The following is a 23373-nucleotide window of genomic DNA, read 5'->3' on the forward strand; positions in this document are numbered from 1 at the left end:
CTTCAATTATTCAACCTTATTTTACATAACAGACATAATGCACGAATGAGATTTGAGACAAAAATGCCTGATATGTAGTTTATTTATGCAGCTTGGCGGCTCTAAAAAAAAAATCACGGAGTCAGCCAAATCCGTTGTGTCCTGTCTCAATAAAGACGTAACTTTACATTAATTAAATAAAACCGACGTGAATGAGTGCATGTTGTAAATAAAAGCGCTGAATTTTATTCTCTCTCTGTTGTATTCGCTCACCATTAGTCGCGTAAAAAAAGTTTGTTCATATTGCTGAGCACTCACTGGGTTGATGATCAGGAATGCTCATGCACGGCCACTGCATGAAACTTTTAACAAGATTCACTTGTTTAAAACACCCTAAATGATATTAGCACTTATTACATAACCATTATTTAGCTAATACACATCTAAATAAACACAGCTCTGTGGAAATTAATTATTAATTATTTCCACGAATCAGCGCCGCTGCTCCCACCTGGCGCATCACGCGCTGTGCGTAGGGCACCACCGAGTGCTGAGGGGACACCAACAAAATAGCCTTTTAAACTCTCAAATTAGTTCAAATATCCCGGAATCAAGAGCGAGCGCGCCCGCGAGGCAGAGACTGTGCTCCAAACCGCGTAGCGCGTGCACGGCAGAGAGGGAGAGAGAGCAAGAGACCGTGCGCGTGTGCCTCATGAAGAGGACTTTTGAAAGTAAGACTTTTTTTTTTTACCTCATCAAAGCTTTTATTTTTAAACAAAGACACTTTAGTAACAGTGCACTTCATTTTTTTGCCCTCAGACTTCTCTATTTATTGGTGTATAAATACGTTTTTTTTTTTTTGGAAACAGGAGGGAGTGATTGTTATAAATAAAATGGTTTGTTCAGTTCAGTTGTGTTGTAATAATTGTGTCAAAAACAGAAGTATAACAGTAAATAAATATCTGTTCTGCATATCGGTTATCGGGCATGTAAACATGCAAATAATCGTTATCGGTATCGGTTTTAAAAAATTAATATCGGTCGATCACTAGTAAATATGCACTGTATTTATGTTTAGGACTCATAATGAGGATTTAAAGTGTTTTTCCTTCATCTGCCGTCAATCCCTCAGCTCTCTTAGATGGAGAAGATGAGGAATTGCATAATTATTGGAAAGGATCCAACATATGGCTTCAGAGAGAGTGTCAAAGATTTTTGGGCTGCTTTTGCAGCCGAAAGTTAAGCGCACGGCGAAATAGTACTTTTTCTGCCAGTTTACACCGAATAAGTGCCACGAATCGGGGTGGATAGGCATTACTTTAAAAGCAGAGGAGATATCTACTTTTGCAAGCCATGCACCTCGTCCAGCTATTTTAATCATGGTTATGGCTTGTTCGATATCATGATAGTTGAGAGAATACTCTTCGTGAGGGATGAGACTATTGATGCTCGGATATGGAGAATTATGGGGGGCTGAAAGGTCGATTATCAACCGCTTTTTTCCAGAGGATTTCCTGGTTGCCACGCCTATAGGGGTGATGCAAAATTTGTCGAACGGGGGGGCCTCGAATGGGGACCCATCATGAAACCGGATTCAATTTCTTTTTTAAATGGCTTATTTACTACTCCAGGCTCGGCTAAGGCGGACTGAAGGTTAGCGCAGATAACATTTTGTGTGGGATGGCTTTCTACACCGGGTTTAAAGCCTCGATTGAGACCTGTCAGTAAATAATTTGTGAAGTTGGCATCTGGGTGGTGTGATAATTCTTCGGCCAGGCGGAAAACATTCACAGGAGTCGAGAGATAGTTTTTAGCGTTTTTATTGACTGATTTTTTGACTGGGCATATCACGCGGGCGTGTGCGCCGCCACAGTAATCACAGACGTGGAGGAAACGACAGCGTTGTCTTGGGCATCTCCCTTCGTTGAAGTTCCTACAGACTTGTCTATCGGGTGCCGAGTATGGTGCTCTGATTGAAGAATCTTCTCTTGCGTGATGCAGAACGTAACTTGTGGATTTTATGGCATTCTGCTCTGGGCAGGGAGGGATCGATGGATTGATTTGGGGGCATGCCGTGGTGGCATGGATTGTGGACCTGCAGATTGCGCAGGAGATATTTCTGCACCCGAGGAAGACTCGGTTATGGAGATCAGTGTCCAACGCTCCCCAATAGGGACACTGATTCCATTGGGAAACGCGGACGGCGTATTTTGCGGAAAACAGCTTGTGGTACGTATAAAAAATTACTACCCCCGTAAGACAGCGCGAGCTCTGCTATGATGGAAAGATAATCGTTCAGCTCGCGCTGTATAGCGGCTGAAGGCAATACAGAATTCGGCCAGTGACAGTGAACGTGATGTAACCTGTGTGTTATTTTTTAGAGTGACTGAAATGTCGCAGCAGTCTACTTGGCGATTGGACTCAGCTGGGGGAAACAAGGACAGGAGAGAACCCAAATCAACGTGTGCACCTGTGAGGATTTGGGCTCTGATGTTGTTTGTCACTGGAGGAGGTTCTGTGGCTACTGCGTTCGGAGGGTCTGGTTGAGGAGTGGCTGAGAAGAGAGTGAAAGGAGAATGCACTTGGAGAGGGTTAAAGGGAGGGAAAATCGGGGCTGTGGCCGTTTGCGGAGGCATAGAAGGGAAGAAAAACGATTGGGGATCGTGTAAGAAAGTGGAACTGCCGGGATCTAGAGTGTGAGGTACCGCGATGGGAGGGGCTGAGGAGGGGAGTTGACCTGGAGCAGGTTGGCGCCCTTCCGTGACTGGTTCCGGGGCGCGGCCCAGGCTAGCGGAAGGTCTGTGACGACGTGGCGCGGGGGCGGGGCCCGGCGCTGCAAGTGAGGAAGGAGATACTGCAGGACGAGCGATCGGGGCCCTGCGAGCCTTGCTCATTCGAGCTGATGGGATTGGAGCTGAAACAGAAAGGTGAGAAGATTGTAAGGTGACATATAAATTTAATAATTCTGCTTTTTTCATCCTGCGGGAGAAATTTGCATCAGAATTAATTAGGGCTTGTCTTAGCCCCTTAACTGTCCACTTCCCTATGGGAGGGATATTTGGGGGAGCTGGAAGGTGGGAAGGCGTGGAGGAAGACGATGATAAAGATGATGAGTTCCTCGCTGGCGGTGGTGAGGGGAGTCTTCGGCGTCTTGGAGTATGCGGAGAGGATCTGGAAGGCCGATGTCCCCTGCTTAAGGATGGAGGCTCAAAGTTGTCGTTGGCTGCTGGAGAAGAAAGAGTCGCTGGATCTGCGTTTTGCGGTGGAGATGTCTCCATGATGAAAGATTCATCGTTGGAGGGGAAGAGCTCTAACTCGGACATGACTGCACGAAGGCGGAGTCTGATGCTGAGAAATTAGTCATGAGACAGGAGGTAAGGGAAGGCTTTATTTATACTGATTGGATGATTACCTGAACATGCTCCTCCCGAACTTTGTTACATAAAACTTCATTTTGTTAATGTGGAGAAAATATGTTTTTAATGTGCAGTGCAAATGCGGAAGTTAAGTTACCACCAGGGGACAGAGAAAACGTGTAATAGTCACATATTCTGCCTTCTACAGTTTTTTGAGGTGATGGTAAAATGTTTTGTGGGTAGGGATGCACCGATCCACATTTTTTCACTTCCGATCCCGATACCTGAATTTGGATATTGGCCGATACAGATCCTATTCCAATACCAGAGCTGTGTTTGCTTTAATTTTATTATCATTCTTGTTGATTTTATATGATGCTGAAATAATCTCCTCTCAACAGGCAAGTATGATATGTACGCATGTATGTCCCAAAAGGCAACTTGAAGTATGTAAACTCAGCAAAAAAAGAAACGTCCTCTGACTTTCAACTGTTTTTACTTTCAGTAAACTTAATGTGTGTAAATATTTGTATGAACACTAAAAGAGTCAACACCATAAGACATAAACTTAAAATGTTTCACAGACATGTGACTAACATAAATAGAATAATGTGTCCCTGAATGAAGGGAGGCTCAAAATCAAAAGTACCAGTCAGTATCTGGTGTGGCCACCAGCTGCTTGAAGTACTGCAGTGCATCTCCTCCTCATGGACTGGACCAGATTTGTCAGTTCTTGCTGTGAGATTTTACCCCACTCTTCCACCAAGGCACTTGCAAGTTCCTGGACATTTCTGGGGGGAATGGCCCCAGCCCTCACCCTGCGATCCAACAGGTCCCAGACGTGCTCAATGGGATTGAGTTCCGGGCTCTTCGCTGGCCATGGCAGAACACTGACATTGCTGTCATGCAGAAACTCACGCACAGAACGAGCAGTATGGCTGGTGGCATTGTCCTGCTGGAGGATCATGTCCGGATGAGCATGCATAAAGGGTACCACATGAGGGAGGAGGATGTCTTCCCTGTACCGCAAGGCATTGAGATTGCCTGCAATGACAACAAGCTCAGTCCGATGGTAATGTGATATCCCGCCCTAGACCATGACGGACCCCCCACCTCCAAATCGATCAGGGTACAGGCCTCGGTGTAACGCTCATTCCTTCGAAGATAAACACGAATCCATCCATCACCCCTGGTGACACAAAACCGTGACTCATCAGTGAAGAGCACTTTTTGCCAGTCCTGTCTGGTCCAGCGAAGGTTGGTTTGTGCCCATAGGCGGCGTTGTTGCTGGTGATGTCTGGTAAGGACCTGCCTTACAACAGGCCTACAAGCCCTCAGTCCAGCCTCTTTCAGCCTATTGCGGACAGTCTGAGCACTGATGGAGGGATTGTGGGTTCCTGGTGTGACTCTGGCAGTTGTTGTGGCCATCCTGTACCTGTCACGCAGGTGTGATATTCGGATGTAACGATCCTGTGCAGGTGTTGTTACACGTGGTCTTCCACTGTGAGGATGATCAGCTGTCCTTCCTGTCTCCCTGTAGTGCTGTCTTAGGCGTCTCACAGTGTGGACATGGCAATTTATTGCCCTGGCCACATCAGCAGTCCTCATGCCCCCCTGCAGCATGCCTAATGCACATTCACGCAGATGAGCAGGGACCCTGGGCATCTTTCTTTGGGTGTTTTTCACAGTCGGTAGACAAGTCTCTTTAGTGTCCTGCGTTTTTAGAACTGTGACCTTAAATGCCTACTCTCTGTAAGCTGTTAAAGGATAATTCCGGTATTTAACACCTTGAGTCTATATTGTAGTTTGTTTTGGATGAACAAGAGTGGTGGACAACATTTTTTTGACAATGGTTCCTCTCTCGAGTTTTTGACTATAAAAGAATTGGCCATGGACCCATTTAACATTGGAGTCAATGGGCATGTCCGAAAATGTCATTAAAACAACCTTTAACATTAGTTTTCAAAACTGTGCAACTCACCGAGTGATTAGTGATGTTAGTTGATGTTCCAGAAACAAAAAGTGTTGCGAAATACAGTTTCTGTCGTGTTTTATTCGTCATTTTCGAGCACTCAGTCCTTCAACAGAATTCAATGGGATTTTACAAAATGACGAATAAAACACGACAGAAACTGTATTTCGCAACACTTTTTGTTTCTGGAACATCAACTAACATCACTAATCACTCGGTGAGTTGCACAGTTTTGAAAACTAATGTTAACCTGTTAGCCTTCAGCGCCACTTTTGAAAAATCCCCAGAAATAGCATACCCAACCTAAAAAAGATTCAATTAATTGACCCTTTGTCCTAAAAGCTCAAGTACGGTCTCATTTGAAAGCTGACACCTGGCACTTTATTGGAAATGTAGAATGAATTATTGTCATAATGAAAAAAAAATTATGAATAGCTTCAAAGTTGTGTAAGTTATTAGAAATTTATTTTTATGAAACATCTTCATGAAAATTAAATTGAAGTTGGCCCGTCAGCACTCTAGAAATGCACTCCAGCTAAAGACACATGTCTGACCATGTTATATTTAAAATTTGAAGGTGATAAGTCTAAAACTCTGTATTTTGTTAAATGTTTTTCAAGATCATCTCAAATGACTTTATTTTGAATTGACTCTAAAATGCAAACTTGTGTTTATTGTCATCTATTAGCATCTATTCAGTCTATTGTCTCTATTGTTTTGTGGTGCAAACGAGCCCCATTCAGTGTCAGTCTCTCCTGCACACATTTACACCTTTCCAGCCTGCTTATGGCCATAAATATTCTTTTCCTTTGTCTCCATTATAATCGCTAACGACTGGCTAATCACGGTGTTTCACCCCCTAATTTCTTTCATAATCTTCACTTCACATTTGAAACTGTATCAAATGCCTTTCTTAAAGGATAATTCCGGTATTTAACACCTTGAGTCTATATTGTAGTTTGTTTTGGATGAACAAGAGTGGTGGACAACATTTTTTTGACAATGGTTCCTCTCTCGAGTTTTTGACTATAAAATAATTGGCCATGGACCCATTTAACATTGGAGTCAATGGGCATGTCCGAAAATGTCATTAAAACAACCTTTAACATTATTTTTCAAAACTGTGCAACTCACCGAGTGATTAGTGATGTTAGTTGATGTTCCAGAAACAAAAATTGTTGCGAAATACAGTTTCTGTCGTGTTTTATTCGTCATTTTGTAAAATCCCATTGTTGAAAAAATAGTTCCACTATAGCAAAATAAACGGATTGGAATCATATATTGTGACAATATATTGTTTATAATCATCAACGAACACCACTAACCACTCGGTGAGTTTAACAGTTTTGTAAACGAACATTATTGGCTGTTTTAATGACATTTTCGGACATGCCCATTGACTCCAATGTTAAATGGGTCCATGGCCAATTCTTTTATAGTCAACAACTCGAGAGAGGAACCATTGTCAAAAAAACGTTGTCCACCACTCATGTTCATCCAAAACAAACTACAATATAGACTCAAGGTGTTAAATACCGGAATTATCCTTTAAATAAAGAAATATTTCAGTAAGCATTCCGATTTAGAAAAAAAATCATAAAAAATAACAGCTAGATGGCAGGTGCAACTAGAGAGCTAGCTAGCATGTTAGCTTAGCACACCATCAATACACGACAATTTATGAGATTAAAACCCTTTTTGTGCTCCAAACTTACTTTATAGTGCAAGTCGAGTGTTTTAAATAATCTTCTATGAGCTTATTTGGCTTCAGAAAAGAAAATCAGACAGAAAATATATGATTTGATATTATTCTGCACTATTGTAAAGTCTATACCGATTAGCATTACATTATACATATAATCTATTATTATAAAAATACCTGACATGGCTCGAAGAACACAGGTAAATCAAATATCATTGCAATCATGTTTATTGTCTTCAAAACATCTTTATCTGCATGTTATAGCGATCTCTGAAGCTATAGCTATGTTTATGTCAGTGACGTCCTGGAAGGTCACAGGTTATTTCTTCTTCGTGAGCTTCCATATTTGGAAAAAACTGTGCATAGATCGCCCTCAGTCTGCTGTATGGATTGAAAACACAGTACATCAGAGTATCCAGCGCTCTTTATGTATACATCGACGCATTTGGATATAAATTCAATAAATATTATTCCTGTCTATAGAAATATGATGTAAACCTATGATAATATATCAATATTTCTCCAAATCTGCACATTTTTGAGCCAAAAGCCCTGAGGAACGTTGTTTTGTCACGCGTTCTCAAGACAACAGCACCGGAGTTTTTTTCTGAATGGAGCAGCTGACGCTCATAATTCATATTAAAGGTATCGACTCATTTTTTCATTACATAAATCCTGACACAAATTAAGACATAACTGTCACTATAAGTTTCTCAGAATACAATAGTGGTCAAATACTGAAACGTGAGACTTATATATTTTTAATGATGTATAGTTTGTCAAGGTAATAACATTAAATCTGATAGTAACTTTGAACTATTTAAAAAAAAAAAACGCTTCAGAGCGTCCTCGCTCTGGTGAAGGTTAACAGGTTAAAGGTTGTTTTAATGACATTTTCGGACATGCCCATTGACTCCAATGTTAAATGGGTCCATGGCCAATTCTTTTATAGTCAAAAACTCGAGAGAGGAACCATTGTCAAAAAAATGTTGTCCACCACTCTTGTTCATCCAAAACAAACTACAATATAGACTCAAGGTGTTAAATACCGGAATTATCCTTTAAGGTCTTAACGACCATTCCAGAGGTGCATGTTAATTAATTGATTATGGTTAATTGAAACTGCATGGAAAACATTGTTTAAACCCTTTACAATGAAGATCTGTAAAGTTATTTGGATTTTTACAACATTATTGTTGAAATACACAGTCCTTAAAAAGGGACGTTTCTTTTTTTGCTGAATTTATAAGGTAAGAAAAACAGGAAATCCTGTTAACAGGAAAAATCCCATTCTGAAAACAAATATGCAACTAAGGATTTCAAATTGATCGTCATATCAATATTTATTACATTTCATAACTACATTTCATAACTTCATAAGTCTTGAAAATATAAGAAAAGTGCAAGTGTAAACATCTAACACACACACTCTCAATAAAACAGTGTACATCTGAACAGCACAAATCAAGAACACTGGCTCTTGTAGAATCATCAAATCATGTTTTTAAAATGTCAAATATTTGAAAATAAATATAAGAAAAATGCAATACCTGTAAACCTATTTTACACACACACAATGTCAAACAAACACACACACACACACACACACACACTTATTTACACACACTCACACACTATCAATAAAAATTAGATTACATGTGCTTCATGAGGCACACGCGCGGTCTCTTGCTCTCTCTGCCGTGCACGCACTACGCGGTTTGGAGCACAGTCTCTGTCTCGCGGGCGCGCTCGCTCTAGATTCCGGAGATTTTAACTAATTCGCGGGTATCAGCCGCTATCATGAATGACTCCAGAAGTGATTCCTGACGGTTGTCTTTCTGCCCCCTGGCTAAAAAATCATCGTGATCTTTTACGTGGTGCTTTTTAAAATGTTTTATGGCGTTCGTTGTGTTGTACGATGCGAGGGAGCTTCCGCCTCTATGCATCACAGCTTTGCAAACATTGCACTCTGCGGTGTTTCCAGTGTGAAGTATTTCCACACAGCGAACATGTTGGCTAGCCACAATGCTGCTCAATGCTATCCTGCTCTAGCTGGCTGCAAACTGCGGAATGGCTTTCCGGAGCGGGGACGTGTCTCATAACTCTGTGTCTCATTGAGCCGCGCCTCCGTTCAGGAAATCCATTCCACAGTTTGTAGCCAGCTAGCAGACTCGCCGGCGGGAATCACTTTTGGAGTTATTTCAGCAGACAACGTTAAAGCGTAGATATGGCTCATGGATATCGGATATCTCCGCAGGTTGGATCGGGAAAACCCGATACGTGAATTACGCTGGTATCGGCCCCGATACCGAATCGGATCGGCCCCATCCCTATTTGTGGGTATTTGTTTTTCCTTCACATGTAAAAAAAAAGAATCAACAGTTATATCAGATGCCTATGGTGTAATCACGGATTGTTATAAGTACTTTTCTGTTTGCCACCAGATAACTTTTAAAAAGGAGAATGGGAAGTGACGTGGGAGATGGAACTCTGGAGTGCAATCGGGGAAGCGGTCTGAGTTTAGCGGGCTCTGTGTAATGGTTGCCTGAGGAACTCAACAAAGGGACAAAGAAACTCTTTTTTGTGGATTACATGTCGGGCTTTAATGGACTACTACAGCTTCCCATCGGCTAAACAGACTGTGGCGAGGTTGCGTAAGTTCACTGAGGAAATGTATTGACTGCGGCGTCTCGCCACGCTTTGCCCGGTATTTTTTTGTTTTGTCTCTTTTTTTCCTTCTTCTCTTCGCGGAGTACATCTATTTCAGTCCGGACAATTTATGTTGATTGAATGAGTATTTGTATTTGGAGTATTTGGAGTGCGGCCACGCTTCCAGCGCTGAATATCTGAGTGTTGCCTGACGTCTGGTATATCTTTCAATACATGTTGTTGAACCTGGGTCTTGTGGATTTTTCGTTAATGTACAATTATTTTAAGTTTATACATGTGCAGATTGATTGCTTATTTTGCTGATTTAAGGGGTTTCTAAACCAAAATAAGCTGGCCGCTGTCTGTAATCACCCCAGTAGGTATCAGATCCGCCTTATGTTTTGCGTGATGTACTTTTCCCTTGCTTTTTTAGTGTAAGGCAAATTGTTACAAAACGTTTGAAAAGGCATATGACTTAGATTTTTTTTCGCGTACCCCCTGAAATCAGTCCACGTACCCCAGTTTGACAACCGTGGATATAGAGGAAGTCAGAGCATTTCACAGAAATCAATCTCATGCTCAAAGCCATATCCAGGCCTGTGACATTTATCCTCCTTTTACGCTGTGCAAAAAAACTTGTAGTGGTTATTTTTCAGACTGACTGTAAAACTATAGCCTGTACTTATCGTGTCTCCTTTTGCCTTATCAAGTCTGTCTCCGGTCAATTTTTTACCGGTCCAATCAGTGAACAGAGGGGGTGGCTGAGAACGATGATGTTGAGGTTGTGCACTTGTTTGAGTCGTCATACGTCACGATCAAACGCTAGCGATTAGTTATGGCAGATCCAGAGTGACTCTGGGCAGATCCAATAGTTTTAAACTTCAACACAGTACCCGCTTTCAAGGAAGTTAACGCTTGTCAATGGAGAGAGGCCAGACTCTCTGTACAAATGAAATGTACGAGAGTCTGGTAGAACCAGGCTACATGTGAGGTACCAGATTAGCGTGAATAGGTACCGGAATACAGACAGTTAAAACCTGTGCATGTGACTCTTATGTGCGTCACTGAAGGATCAGTGCCTGTTTAACAGATGAGTTTGGATGAGGTGCCCATAAGAGTCCTGACCTGATTACAGCTTTAAGCGCTTAGATCCACATGTTAAGAGTGAAACTACTAAATATCTCTTTTTTCTTGTCTGTCAGCTGTGAAGGACGATGGCGTCTGTTAAAGAGCTTCTCAAGAACTCGCTGGAGAATTTGGTGACAGCTGATCTGAAGGAGTTTCGGTGGTGCTTAGAAAATGATTATGAGTGTATATCAAAGTCTGAAATGGAGAATGCAGATATCTTAGACACAGTGGATAAGATGGTTGCACGATTTGGACCAGAGAAAGCTGTGAAGATCACGGTGAAGATCCTGAGGAAGATGAACCAGAATGAGCTGGCTAAGCAGCTGGAGAACAAACACAAGCAATGTAATATTAAAATCACAGTGACTGTGATGGTTTTACCTAATTTTCTCTTTGCTTTGCTGATGTATTTTTGTGATTTATGTATCCCAGTGAATGTAAATATATATCTCTCACACACAGATCAGGCTTATAGCAATATGAAGGCATCTGCCCCTGTTGGAGCTGAATCAAAACAGAGCTGGGGTAAATTACAATCACTGCCTGTACATGGAAACTAGAAAATATAGCAGTAAGCAGCAAATACAGGGCCAAGCACAACAGTAGCAGATTTTATACAATTAAGGGTGTCCCCAGTGACACCCAGTTTACAATGGTCTAAAAGCCTTAATCAAAACCTCATATACTGTGATATAATTGTTTAAGGTTGACGAATTGATGGCGCTGTCAAGACATAATAACAATCACACATGCGAAGATTAATTTAAGCAGAAGAAAACTGAAGAAACTTTTAATGACTTTGGTCAGCATGGCTTAAACACGATCTGAGTCCAATTGTAACAATCCAGTGAACACTCTAGAAATAGGAATTAAAAAATAAATTATTCAGACCTTTTTAAATTAAAACCAAGTTTTCTGGCATGAACGATATACCATCAACTGGTAGAGATTTTGGATTATCTCTATTGCAGCTACACTCATGTGAAGTTGTAGTGCTGTGCCCTTATGAAAGTTTATCTTTTTATGGCTAACAAGACATTTTACAAGACATAAACCATTCAAGCTTATTAAGCCATGAAAGAGAACTCAATTCAATAGTCTCACTCTGTCTGAGAGCCGAGAAACTAAAATAACTATACTTAGATCTATATGTCATTAGCGTGAAATAAAGTTACTAAATTGATTATGATATACAAGGTATTCATGTAACTTGACATGAGTTTCAACATAATCTTTGTAAGATTACAAGATGCATGTAAACACTGTGTGTTAGTGTGATTAATTTGAATGTATTGGAAGCACAATTATTTTTTTGTAATAGAATACAAAAAATAATCGAATAGAATAGAATACAATTCTAAAAAAATAGTATTTATTTATAGATTTTATTATAATTTTAGTCAAATTGATCCTTTGCTCTATGCTGACTTTTCTCCTCTGTCTCAAAGGTTCAGCTGCAGAGCACAGTATAGCTGCTCTACGTGAGATTAGCCTCAGACTGAAGGAAAAATTTAAACAGGACTACAAGCGGATATTGGTTGGTAATTCACAGACGGGTCATCAGAAAAACCTGGATGATGTCTACACTGACTTATATATGGTGGAGAATGAGACTGGAGGAAGAGTGAATGAACACGAGGTGAGACAGTTTGAATTGAATCTCAAACTATTCTATGCCAAAGATACACCAATCCATTGCAATAACATTTTCAAAGTCCATGAAGGTCAACAAAACAGAAAGGTGCTGACGATGGGGATCGCAGGAATGGGAAAAACAGTCTCTGTCAATAAATTAATCCTTGACTGGGCTGAAGGAAAAGAAAATCAGGATATAGTCTTCATTTTACCTCTGCCGTTTCGTGAGCTAAATTTGATCACAAACAATCGCAGTCTCATGGGACTGCTTCAGGAATACGTCTTTAATGGTACTGAAGAACTGCCTTCTCTTCCTCAAGGGGATGGTAAAGTTTTGTTCATCTTTGATGGGCTTGATGAATGTCGCTTCCCTTTGATATTTAAAGAAGGTGACAGAATTACAGATGTTCACAAAATAACAACAGTGAGCAAGATAGTTACAAGCCTGATCAAGAGACATCTGCTTCCCTCTGCTCTCATCTGGATCACATCCAGACCAGCAGCAGCCAGTCTGATACCTCGTGAATACATTGATCAAGTGACAGAGGTGCGAGGATTTAATGATGAGCAGAAAGAGCAATACTTCAACAAAAACAGCAGACCTGAGGTTGCTAGAAATCTCATCAGTCACATCAAGAAATCTAGGAGTCTCTTTATCATGTGCCATATCCCTGTCTTCTGCTGGATCTCTCTCACTGTTCTTCAGCCTCTACTGGCTCGAGAGAGCAATGACAAAACTCCCACAACTCTTACAGGAATGTACATAAACTTCTTTCTTACTCAGCAGCAACAAATGAAAACAAAATACAGTTCTGAACCTAAAGCCTTTTGATCAGATTATTCTGAAGCTAGGGAAACTGGCCTTTCAACAGCTGGAGAAAGGAAATCTGATTTTCTACAAAGAAGATCTTGAGGAATGTGGACTAGATGTCAGTGAAGTGTCTGTGTTCTCTGGGTTATGCACTCAGATCTTTCAGGAGGAAAAGTCTGTTTCAGCAAGAAGTCTTTTCAGCTTTGTACATCTCAGTGTCCAGGAATTCCTTGCTGCTCTCTAGTGTTTTCGATGGGCAAAGATGTGAAAGCGAAACTATTACTTCAATCCTGTAAAGAAAAACTGACATGGAAACTGTCCAAAAAGCCACAGTTTCAGCTTCATAAGGCTGCAGTCAACAAGGCTTTACAAAGCGAGAACGGACACCTGGACCTTTTCCTCAGGTTTCTCCTGGGTCTCTCACTTGAGTCCAATCAGAGTGACCTAAAGGAACTACTGCCAAGACTGGAACTCAAAACAGAGAATGTTAAAGACACTGTTGACTATATCAAAAAGATAATAGAGAAGGAGGAATCAGTAGAGAGGACCATCAATCTCTTCTACTGTCTGAGTGAGCTGAAAGATAACTTTGTGGAGGAAATCCAGAAGATTCTTAGCTCAGGAAATCTTTCAGCACAGAATCTCTCCTCTGTTCAGTGGTCTGGGGCCTCATTTATAAAACTGTGCGTAGGATCCTTACTAAAAGTGTACGTGCGCCTGAAAGCCGAAAATGGCGTACGCAAAAAAATATTCAGACTTATAAAACTGTGCGTACGCCAGAACCTGCGCAGGATTCACTTTATAAATCCCACTCAGCGGAAGATTGTGCGCACGTGCGTCTCCTCCCCGAAATAACCATATATGGAGCTTACAACGCCTAGTTTTACTATGCATATCCTCATCTGCATATCATTTACATATGATTATTCATCCACGTGATAACTTGTTTAACGGTAGGCCTACACGACATTAGGAAAATATGAAATACGGATGTGCCGTCACATTACATTAATTAAAATCATTTAGTAGCCTATCCTTGCCTTGTTTTTGAATAAATAAATCAAATAGTGTAAAATACATTTCAGAGAAAGTTTTTCTCAATCTTTTCCACTGACCAAATAGTATTTATAATTTATTTATATTTTTGATGGAAACAGATTGACCTTGTTGTGCATTAAATTTGCACAATCTGCTATTATCATGATAAGCCATTATCTCTGTAGCTAAAACATTGAAACACAGCATGCCAAAGGAAAAGTGTTCAAAAGCATTGCACCCACGACAAATATGTATAGGCTATTTATTGAATAGGCCTATATATACATTTCTTTTTTTTTTCTTTTTTTTTTTCTTTAGTAAATTTCATGTAGTTTAAGTGTTTAACTCCATTAATGAGATTAATCTAAATGTTTATATCAGAAGTAAAACATAGTTTAAATCATTCTTTTATTTAAACTGTTATGGTTAACATGCACAGTATTTATGATTAGGACTCATAATGAAGATTTACAGTTTTACTTCATCTGCCGTTAGATATGCGTCAGTTTCACTAAACGGCCCAACGCGCTCGCTGGCGCGAACATTTAAGGTATGCATATTTGCTTCAAGTGATAGGCTTGGTGAGTGAAATTATTTTTGTATTATCTTTCTGCATGTGTCTAATTTTCTTTAGATTTTCTGTCTAAAAGTGACCAAAAAGACATTTAACTCCAGCTCACCATCGGTGTCGCCAAACTGCTCCATCTCCAAAACGTTTGTACGCATGGGTCAGAGTTTGCGTGCAGGTGCGCACATTTTCCCGTGAAGTTTGTTTTTATAAATCACAACTTATGCGTCGGAAGTGGCGTACGCCTCTTTCAGGGCCTGTTTTGTGCGTACGCAACGGTTATAAATGAGGCCCCTGGTGTCAGGGGCCTCATGTCAGAAGAGGCTCAAGATGAGTTTGAACTGCAGAAATACAGAAGATCTGACGAAGCACTGATGACATTTCTGCCAGTGGTAAAAAACACCAGAAGAGCACTGTAAGAGTCTCCTTTCCATTAATTTATATACACTGTTAGTCTTTTGTAATTGGGTCTTCGTTTACATGGGTTACTTGTTGGCCTAGACTGTTTAGAAAAGTTAATAAATGTAATGAGTGTGATTATAAATACTTATACTATATCAATTGTTTTATGTTTGCTTACATCGCTACAGTTAAAGTTTTTTTCAAGCTCCAGATTATAAACGCTAGATAATAAGCATTACTGTTGCTGTGTGTTTTGTTCTCTAAACAGGCTACAGTGCTGTAATCTCACTGCTCAGTGTTGTGAGAATTTGTCTTCAGTCTTTCAATCCTCACACTCTGTCCTGATAGAGCTGGACCTGAGTAACAATGACCTGCAGGATTCTGGAGTAAAGCTTCTTTCTGATGGACTGAAGAGTCCAAACTGTCAGCTGGCGATACTGATGTTTGAGTTCAACTACTTTACTTTTTGCAATAAGTTAATGATTTTAAAAAATCATACTGCTAAGATTCTATTTTCAATTACATTGTGTTTTTCTTCTTCAGATTTCCCACATGTAATCTCACTGCTCACTGTTGCGAGAGTTTGTCTTCAGCTCTACAATCCTCAAACTGTGTCCTGAGAGAGCTGGACCTGAGTAACAATGACCTGCAGGATTCTGGAGTGAAGCTTCTTTCTGATGGACTGAAGAATCCAAACTGTCAGCTGGAGATACTGAGGTTTGAGTTCAACTATTTACTTTTTGCAATAAGTTAATCATTTTAAAAAATCATACTGCTAAGATTCTATTTTCAATTACATTGTGTTTTTCTTCTTCAGATTTCCCACATGTAATCTCACTGCTCACTGTTGTGAGAGTTTGTCTTCAGCTCTACAATTATCAAACTGTGTCCTGAGAGAGCTGGACCTGAGTAACAATGACCTGCAGGATTCTGGAGTGAAGCTTCTTTCTGATGGACTGAAGACTCCAAACAGTCAGCTGGAGATACTGAGGTAAGTGAGGTAAGCGGCCACTTGGGGAATCAGGGGGCCCCATCTGATTTGGCTAAACATATTTCGCAAATGCTCTAGTGCAGGGGTGCCCAATCCTGCTCCTGGTGATCGACTGTCCTGCACAGTTCATCTCCAACCCTAATCAAACACACCTGCCTTTAATTTTCAAGTGATCCTGACGTGCTCTGAAGACCTTAATTGGTTGCTTCAGGTGTATTTGATTAGGGTTGGAGATGAACTGTGCAGGACAGTTGATCGCCAGGAGCAGGATTGGGCACCCCTGCTCTAGTGCATATTTGTGTTTGTGTCAAAGGTTTCTATTTCCACCATATTTTTTGTCGTAAACAAAAACAGGTGAGGTAAACGTCTTTTGTCAGTCGTAACCTGAGACGTTCACTTTCAAGGGAACTCAAGCTGCGTCGAGACGCTGTGGGAACACTATACCCACGACGCCATAGTAACAAATGCTTGTCCGTGTGAAATCTCTGCGCACACCAAGATGAAAGCACCTGCAGTCCTGTAGTGGAGCCGAGGTCAAGGTCAAGGGCTATTAACAGAAGACAGGCCCCGTCCTGGCGAACTCTCTCCGCACTGGCGACGAACCAAGGTTTCTTCCACATGACTAAGGCACGTAGGCATAGCCGCGTGACCTTGATCATGCGAAATTTCAGATTTCCCCTTGGAGAAAACCCCTTGGTTCTGCGCCACCACTGCAGGGGTCTCATGTACAGGATGCCAAAAGTTATTACGTTGGACGCAGCTGCCATGAGACCCAACAGTCTCTGAAACTGTTTCACAGTGAGTGACTGGCCTAGTTTTACCTAGGCCGAAGGGAAGAACCCGATATTGTTAACACTTCGCCCCCGAAAGCGAACCTCAGGGACTTCCTGTGATGAGGATGGATGGCTACATGGAAGGACGCGTCCTTCAAACTATCGTTAACAGTTAGTTAATGTTGCTTCTTAGTCCAGGTTACCGGAAGCAAATGGCAAACCCCGGAAACCCCGGTATATGCAAAGCTAAGCAGTATATGCAAAGCAGTACAAACCAGACAGTACTGAACTCTTTATGCACAGTTTCTGTGAATGGATGGACCTTGAAAGATTTGATAGACACAGGAAGTTCAATGTCACTGATTAAACGTGGTTATGTCCCAGAAAATTTGATTGATTATGTGAAGACCATATCGGTACAATGTGTTCATTGTGACAAAGTTAAGTACCCTACAGCTGAGGTTACACTGAATGTCAACGAACAAATGTATTTGATGTATGTTGGGGTAGTTGATAGACTTCCTGCTGACATGGTTCTTGGATGAGATGTACCAGTGTTGAATGACTTGTTAACCCTGTGTGATAAACCCACAAAGACGTTAACTGTAGTATCATGTCCAGTGCTCACACGAGCTTAAGCCAATGCTGGTTTACAGCCTCTGCCAGACTTAAACGATAGTATGATCGAGAGCTGTAACAAACCTAGAAAAATATGTCGGCAACACGAATGGCAAAGTATTTGGGTACACCAACACCCAAGGTATCAACAGATGGTCTGGAGGGCAGAGATTGGAAGATTCCAGACAATATTGCCCAGTTACAGAAGGCTGATGTTACCTTAAGGCCGTTGTTTGCCAAAGTAGGTAATGTCGAGAGTAAAGTATAACACTTGGGGCTGAAACGTATGTTTTGCAGAATGGTATTTTGTATGTCTGATGGTGTTACACGTATTGTCGTTCCAAAATGTTGTAGGTCTCTTGGGCTACACCTTGCACACACTATACCATGGTCAGGACACCAGAAAACATACCAAAGACTCAGTTCCCGTTTCTTTTGGCCTTCCATGTATACTGACGTACTCGCACACATGTGCGACATGCTCTGTTTGTCAGAAAACCAGTGTTTGCAGGTCAGCCAGAGTACCTCTTTATCCATTGCCAGTGATCTCCACTCCATTCAGAAGAATCGCAATGGATATACGCTACTGAGTACCCCGAAGCATTTCCCCTAAGATCGATTACAACTGCCAAGGTAATCAGTGCTCTTGTGCAAATGTTTTCCAGAGCCGGCATCCCAGATGAGATCATCACAGACCAAGGCACCAACTTTACATCGAGCTTGATGAAGAACCTCCACAGACAGCTGGGAATCCAGTCGATCGATCAAGACAAGTCCCTATCACCCTCAGACGGATGGACTAGTTGAGAGATTTAACCAAAAACTCAAGAACATGCTGAAGAAGTTTGTCAGTGACACAGGGAAATACTGGGACAAGTGGTTGCCGTTTATGCTGTTTGCATATAGAGAGGTACCCCAAGCGTCAACAGGGTTTTCACCTTTTGAATTGGTGAATGGATGGTCTGTCCAGGGTCCACTAGATCTGCTGAGGAAAAGCGCGGAAGCTCCCACAACGTTCGCAGCTGGTGATCAAGGCATTCTTCAGTACGTTCTGCAGGTGATAGACCGCTTGAAGTACCGAGGACAAGCCATTGAAAACTTGGAAGCGGCCCAGAAAGCACAGAAAACATGGTATGACCGGCATGCACATCATCGAGAATACCAACCGGGGCAGAAAGTACTGTTGTTAGCGCCATCATTAACAAACAAGCTATTAGCAAAGTGGCAAGGACCCTACTAGATCCAGAGACGAGTGGGACCGGTCACTTATGAGGTATTGCACCCGGAGAAGGGAAGGTCCAGCCAAGTGTACCATATCAACCTCCTAAAAGAGTGGCGAGAGAAGGCAGCAGATGAAGGGAAAGTGTTTGCCCGAAAAGGAGCCCCAGAAGGACAGAAGGGTGAGGAAGAGATGGAAGACGTGGCTGTACAGAGATCTCCGGCAAAGATAACTGTAGACTTGGAATTAAGCCTTTTCCCCGTTATTATTTGATTTGTAAGCCGCGTTATATTGGTCCAATGAGGGTTTCCAATAATACAGGGAAGGTTTCTTGCGTGTTCCGTCTTTTCTCATGACAAAGTATTTTGGGTTAAATAAGACACATTCACATATGCTATTATCTCGTTTTAATCTGACTCCATGAATTAAAAAGGTTCAATATGACAAAATAAGGTTATGTTTACTAGGGGTGTAACGGTACATGTACTCGTACCGGACAGTTTCGGTACAGGACTTTCGGTACGGTTCACATGTGCACCGAATGTAATCTTTCACGTAAATTAGGCTAGTTTTGTGTGCGGAACATGCGTCAATTCCGAGTTTCCACACGAACATATTAAGTGTCGGAAGTCTCCGCGTTGCACTGATTAAATCTGATTAATCGTTTTTGTGATTCAAATACATGTAAAATATTACCATAACATCTGTCTTCCTGTGTGCGGAAATTTGTTTATGTTGCTGTGGCAACGAAACACGTGCATGCGCGCCTGTGTTAAGAGCGCTTGTTGCTCCGTGCGCGCTGATGCGCTCATCTGTTGACATTTCCAAATGCCTTTCAGTTGCTTAATAAAAGCGGGCTTTCCACGCAAACAAACGTACATGTGTCATTAGTATGAGAAAGAAAAAAATGGGATTTTAACTCTCGGGTTGGGCTCGGACATAAATATCTTTATGCCTGTCGGCTCGGGTCGGGTTCGGTTACTGCTGTCTAAAATCTACTGCCTAAAATTCGGTCCGATCACCACATACACGGCAGGCTCGCTTTAGCCCAGCCTCTTGCTAGCTAGCGTCATGGCCAATATTGGTTTGAGAGTAGTGTTGTCAAAAGTACCGACTTCGGTACCAAGTCGGTACTGAAATTAAAAAAATGTGACGCTTTGAGCACTGCTGAGCAGAATCGTTAAAACTCGGAATGGCCGGCTATTGTCACGTGCTCATCAAATTTGTCTGTGATTGGCTACAATGATCAGCGCTTCAAAAACATGTTGTAAATATACATCAATAACGCTCTTCAGCGAGCGATTACACAGATACACACGGGAGCGTTTGAAAGCAGGCTTCTATCAGCGGATCGATCCACTGGCGCTGATAGACGCCTGCTTTTGCTTTCAAACGCTCCTGCTTTCAAAAACACTTTCAAACACTTCCGTGTGCTCTCAAACGCTCCCGTGCGTTGATCATTGTAGCCAATCACAGACATATCCGATGAGCTCGTGAACACAATGGCCAATCAGAGGTGTTTATGCTCAACAGCGCTCAAAGCGTCACATTTTTAAAATTTCAGTACCGACTTGGTACCGAAGTCGGTACTTTTGACAACACTATTTGAGAGTATTTTATTTAGTGGAGCAGCAGTATTTTATTTCTTATTCTTTTTTTATTTTATATATTTTATTAAAAAGTGTGTTTAAAAAAGTGTTTCTAGTAAACAACCAGCAGTTTAATGTTCTGGAAATTAGATTTTGTAAGATGGATAAGAAATCAAGTTAAGATTTGCTTCTGTAATACGAATTTGTGAAAAATCAACTGGTCAGATCTGAATTTAAGACTCAAGATAGAAAGTTTCTGTAATAAACCCCTGATGTGTTTTCTCTCCATCAGATTTCCATCAGCTCACTCTGGATCTGAACACAGTGAATAAACTCCTCCGTCTGTCTGAGGGGAACAGAGTGATTACTGTCACTGACACAGAGCAGCCGTATCCTGATCATCCAGACAGATTTGATGATGTGTGTCAGGTGTTGTGTAGAGAGAGTGCGTGTGTGGACGCTGTTACTGGGAGATTGAGTGGAGTGGTGGTGTGTTAATATCAGTGTCATATGAGAGCATCAGCAGGAAGGGACGGGGTTATGAGTGTTCGGTTGGAACTAATGATCAGTCCTGGAGTTTTTTCTGCTTTCCCTCCAGTTACTCATTCAGACACAACAAGATAAAGACTGATCTCCCAGTAAAGTCCATCAGCAGTAGAGTAGGAGTGTATGTGGATCACAGCGCAGGAACTCTGTCCTTCTACAGCGTCTCTGACACAATGAGCCTCATCCACACAGTCCAGACCACATTCACTCAACTGCTCTATCCTGGGTTTAGGGTTTATTCTGGATCATCAGTGAAACTGTGTTGATGAATGAGAACAGACTGTAGAGAGATTTTCAGTCCCTCCAGAAAAACGCAGAGTTTTTTTGTGTTTGTTGCGGGTAAAAATCCTTGATTATGCGGCACGGTTTCTTAAAAAGTGCGATTGAATATGCGGGATATTTATGCAATTTTATGCGATGAAATTGTGGGAGCTTGCAAAAACTGCGGTTTGATAAAAAAAGAGAGAAAAAAAGTTTTTCCCCCAACACCCTATTCACTAGGCTACTACTTTAATGTAAAGAGTCATTTCTTATTACTTTCTATGATAAGCAAGCATACTACATCACATAAAGTGCTGGGAATATTTAGTTCTCATCTTGTTTTATTTCAGACCTTAATAAACACATGACATTAAGGTAAAATGTAAAACTTACAAAACATTGATGAGTCGAACAAGTTTAACCATTCTCGAATGTTTGGCGGTGGCAAAGTGGTTGTCCAGCGTCGACTTCCGCCTGTGGTCCAACACGCAGTTGCACGGAGTGCAAAATAATTCAATTCAATTCAATTCAAGTTTATTTGTATAGCGCTTTTCACAATACATATTGTTTCAAAGCAGCTTTACAGAAAATGCATTTCAAAAATATACACACAAAATACAGTAAGTTAATCATAAAATTTAGGGCATAACATATTGCCGGCGTTGGGTCGTCTCTTCACAGGCGTCGAGTCGTCTCATCACAGGCGTTGGGGCATCTGAAGTCTCCATGAGAGGCTGGATACATAACTGGAGCTGACGAACTCTATTTGAGTTATAGGGACAGGCGTCCCGAGATAACAACAAAAAAAAGGCAGATGGGAAATAATTAGCGTAGCTGCTGTTCATAATATGAATGCATTTGATCTGATTTAACTGTAGTATAAAAGGTATGAGATGCATCATGTGAATGCTTGGCTAAAGAGATGCGTCTTTAATCTAGTTTTAAACTGGGTGAGCGAGTCTGAACCTCGGACAATATCAGGAAGGCTATTCCAGAGTTTAGGAGCTAGATGTGAAAACGCCCTCCCTCCTTTAGTGGACTTAGATATCCTAGGTACGACCAGAAGCCTCGAATTTAGCGATCTTAAAGAGCGCGATGGATTATATGGCGATAGAAGATGGTAAATGGACTGCATTTATATAGCGCTTTCATAGACCCATGGCCACCAAAGCGCTTTACAATTTGCCTCTCATTCACCCATTCACTCATACATACAGTCAGCCGTGCAAGGCGCCACTCAGCTCGTCGGGAGCAGCTGGGCTTGCTCATGGACACCTCGACACTTGGTCCAGTGGAACCGGGGATCGAACCACCAACCTTTCAGTTTGTAGACAACCTACATGAACCACTGAGCCACTGCCGCCCCAGATCTCTTAAATACACAGGAGCTAAACCATTTAGGGCTTTATAGGTCAGTAACAATACTTTGTAATTGATACGGAACTTAATAGGTAACCAGTGTACAGATGATAAAATTGGTGTTATATGATCATATTTTCTTGATCTGGTAAGAACTCTAGCAGCTGCATTTTGGACTAACTGTAGCTTGTTTACGGAGGATGCAGGACAACCAGCTAATAGAGCATTACAGTAATCTAGTCTCGAGGTCATGAATGCATGAACTAACTTTTCTGCATCAGAAACTGATAGCATATTACGTAGCTTAGCAATGTTTCTAAGGTGGAAAAAGGCTGTTCTTGTGACATTTGAAATATGATTTTCAAAAGACAAGTTGCGGTCTAGTATAACACCCAGATCTTTTACTGTAGAGGATAAAGTAACAGGACGTCCATCTAGATTAAGGTTGTATTGTAAGAGGTTTTGTGGGCGTAAGAGGTTTTGTGGGCCCCACTGTCATGTAACACACTGGGAAACTGCTTTGCGCGGTCTTTTGCGCTTCTGTTTGTTGGCAAATGAGAATGATTCGCGGGGTTCATCATGGTTTCATCGGTTGCAGCTTTTCAATGATGTCGCGTAATTACGTCACTTCATAACGTTCCCATAGCAACAAGGGAAATGGCTGCGCTTGTGTGAAGTAAATGTAACATTTTTCAACTTTCTGCTAAGATATAATAAGATAATATGATATTAATTAGCAATAATAAGATGTATGCTAAGATGACTTTTTGCAACGAA

The 23373-nt window shown here is 41.3% G+C and overlaps 1 pseudogene across 1 annotated transcript; it reads left to right on the forward strand.

Annotated features, from left to right (window-relative positions):
* The first annotated feature begins 3253 nt into the window (after positions 1–3253).
* On the forward strand, positions 3254–20920 carry LOC307004666 (protein NLRC3-like; annotated as a pseudogene). The gene is made up of 11 exons (XR_013800697.1): positions 3254–3353; positions 9267–9345; positions 9454–9663; positions 10861–11131; positions 11249–11311; positions 12235–13915; positions 15143–15253; positions 15509–15682; positions 15784–15957; positions 16058–16231; positions 20723–20920. The product of XR_013800697.1 is annotated as a protein NLRC3-like (transcript).
* Positions 20921–23373: the final 2453 nt, after the last annotated feature.

This window comes from Phoxinus phoxinus (assembly GCF_949152265.1).
Source record: "Phoxinus phoxinus genome assembly, chromosome: 9".
Lineage (NCBI taxonomy): Eukaryota > Metazoa > Chordata > Actinopteri > Cypriniformes > Leuciscidae > Phoxinus > Phoxinus phoxinus.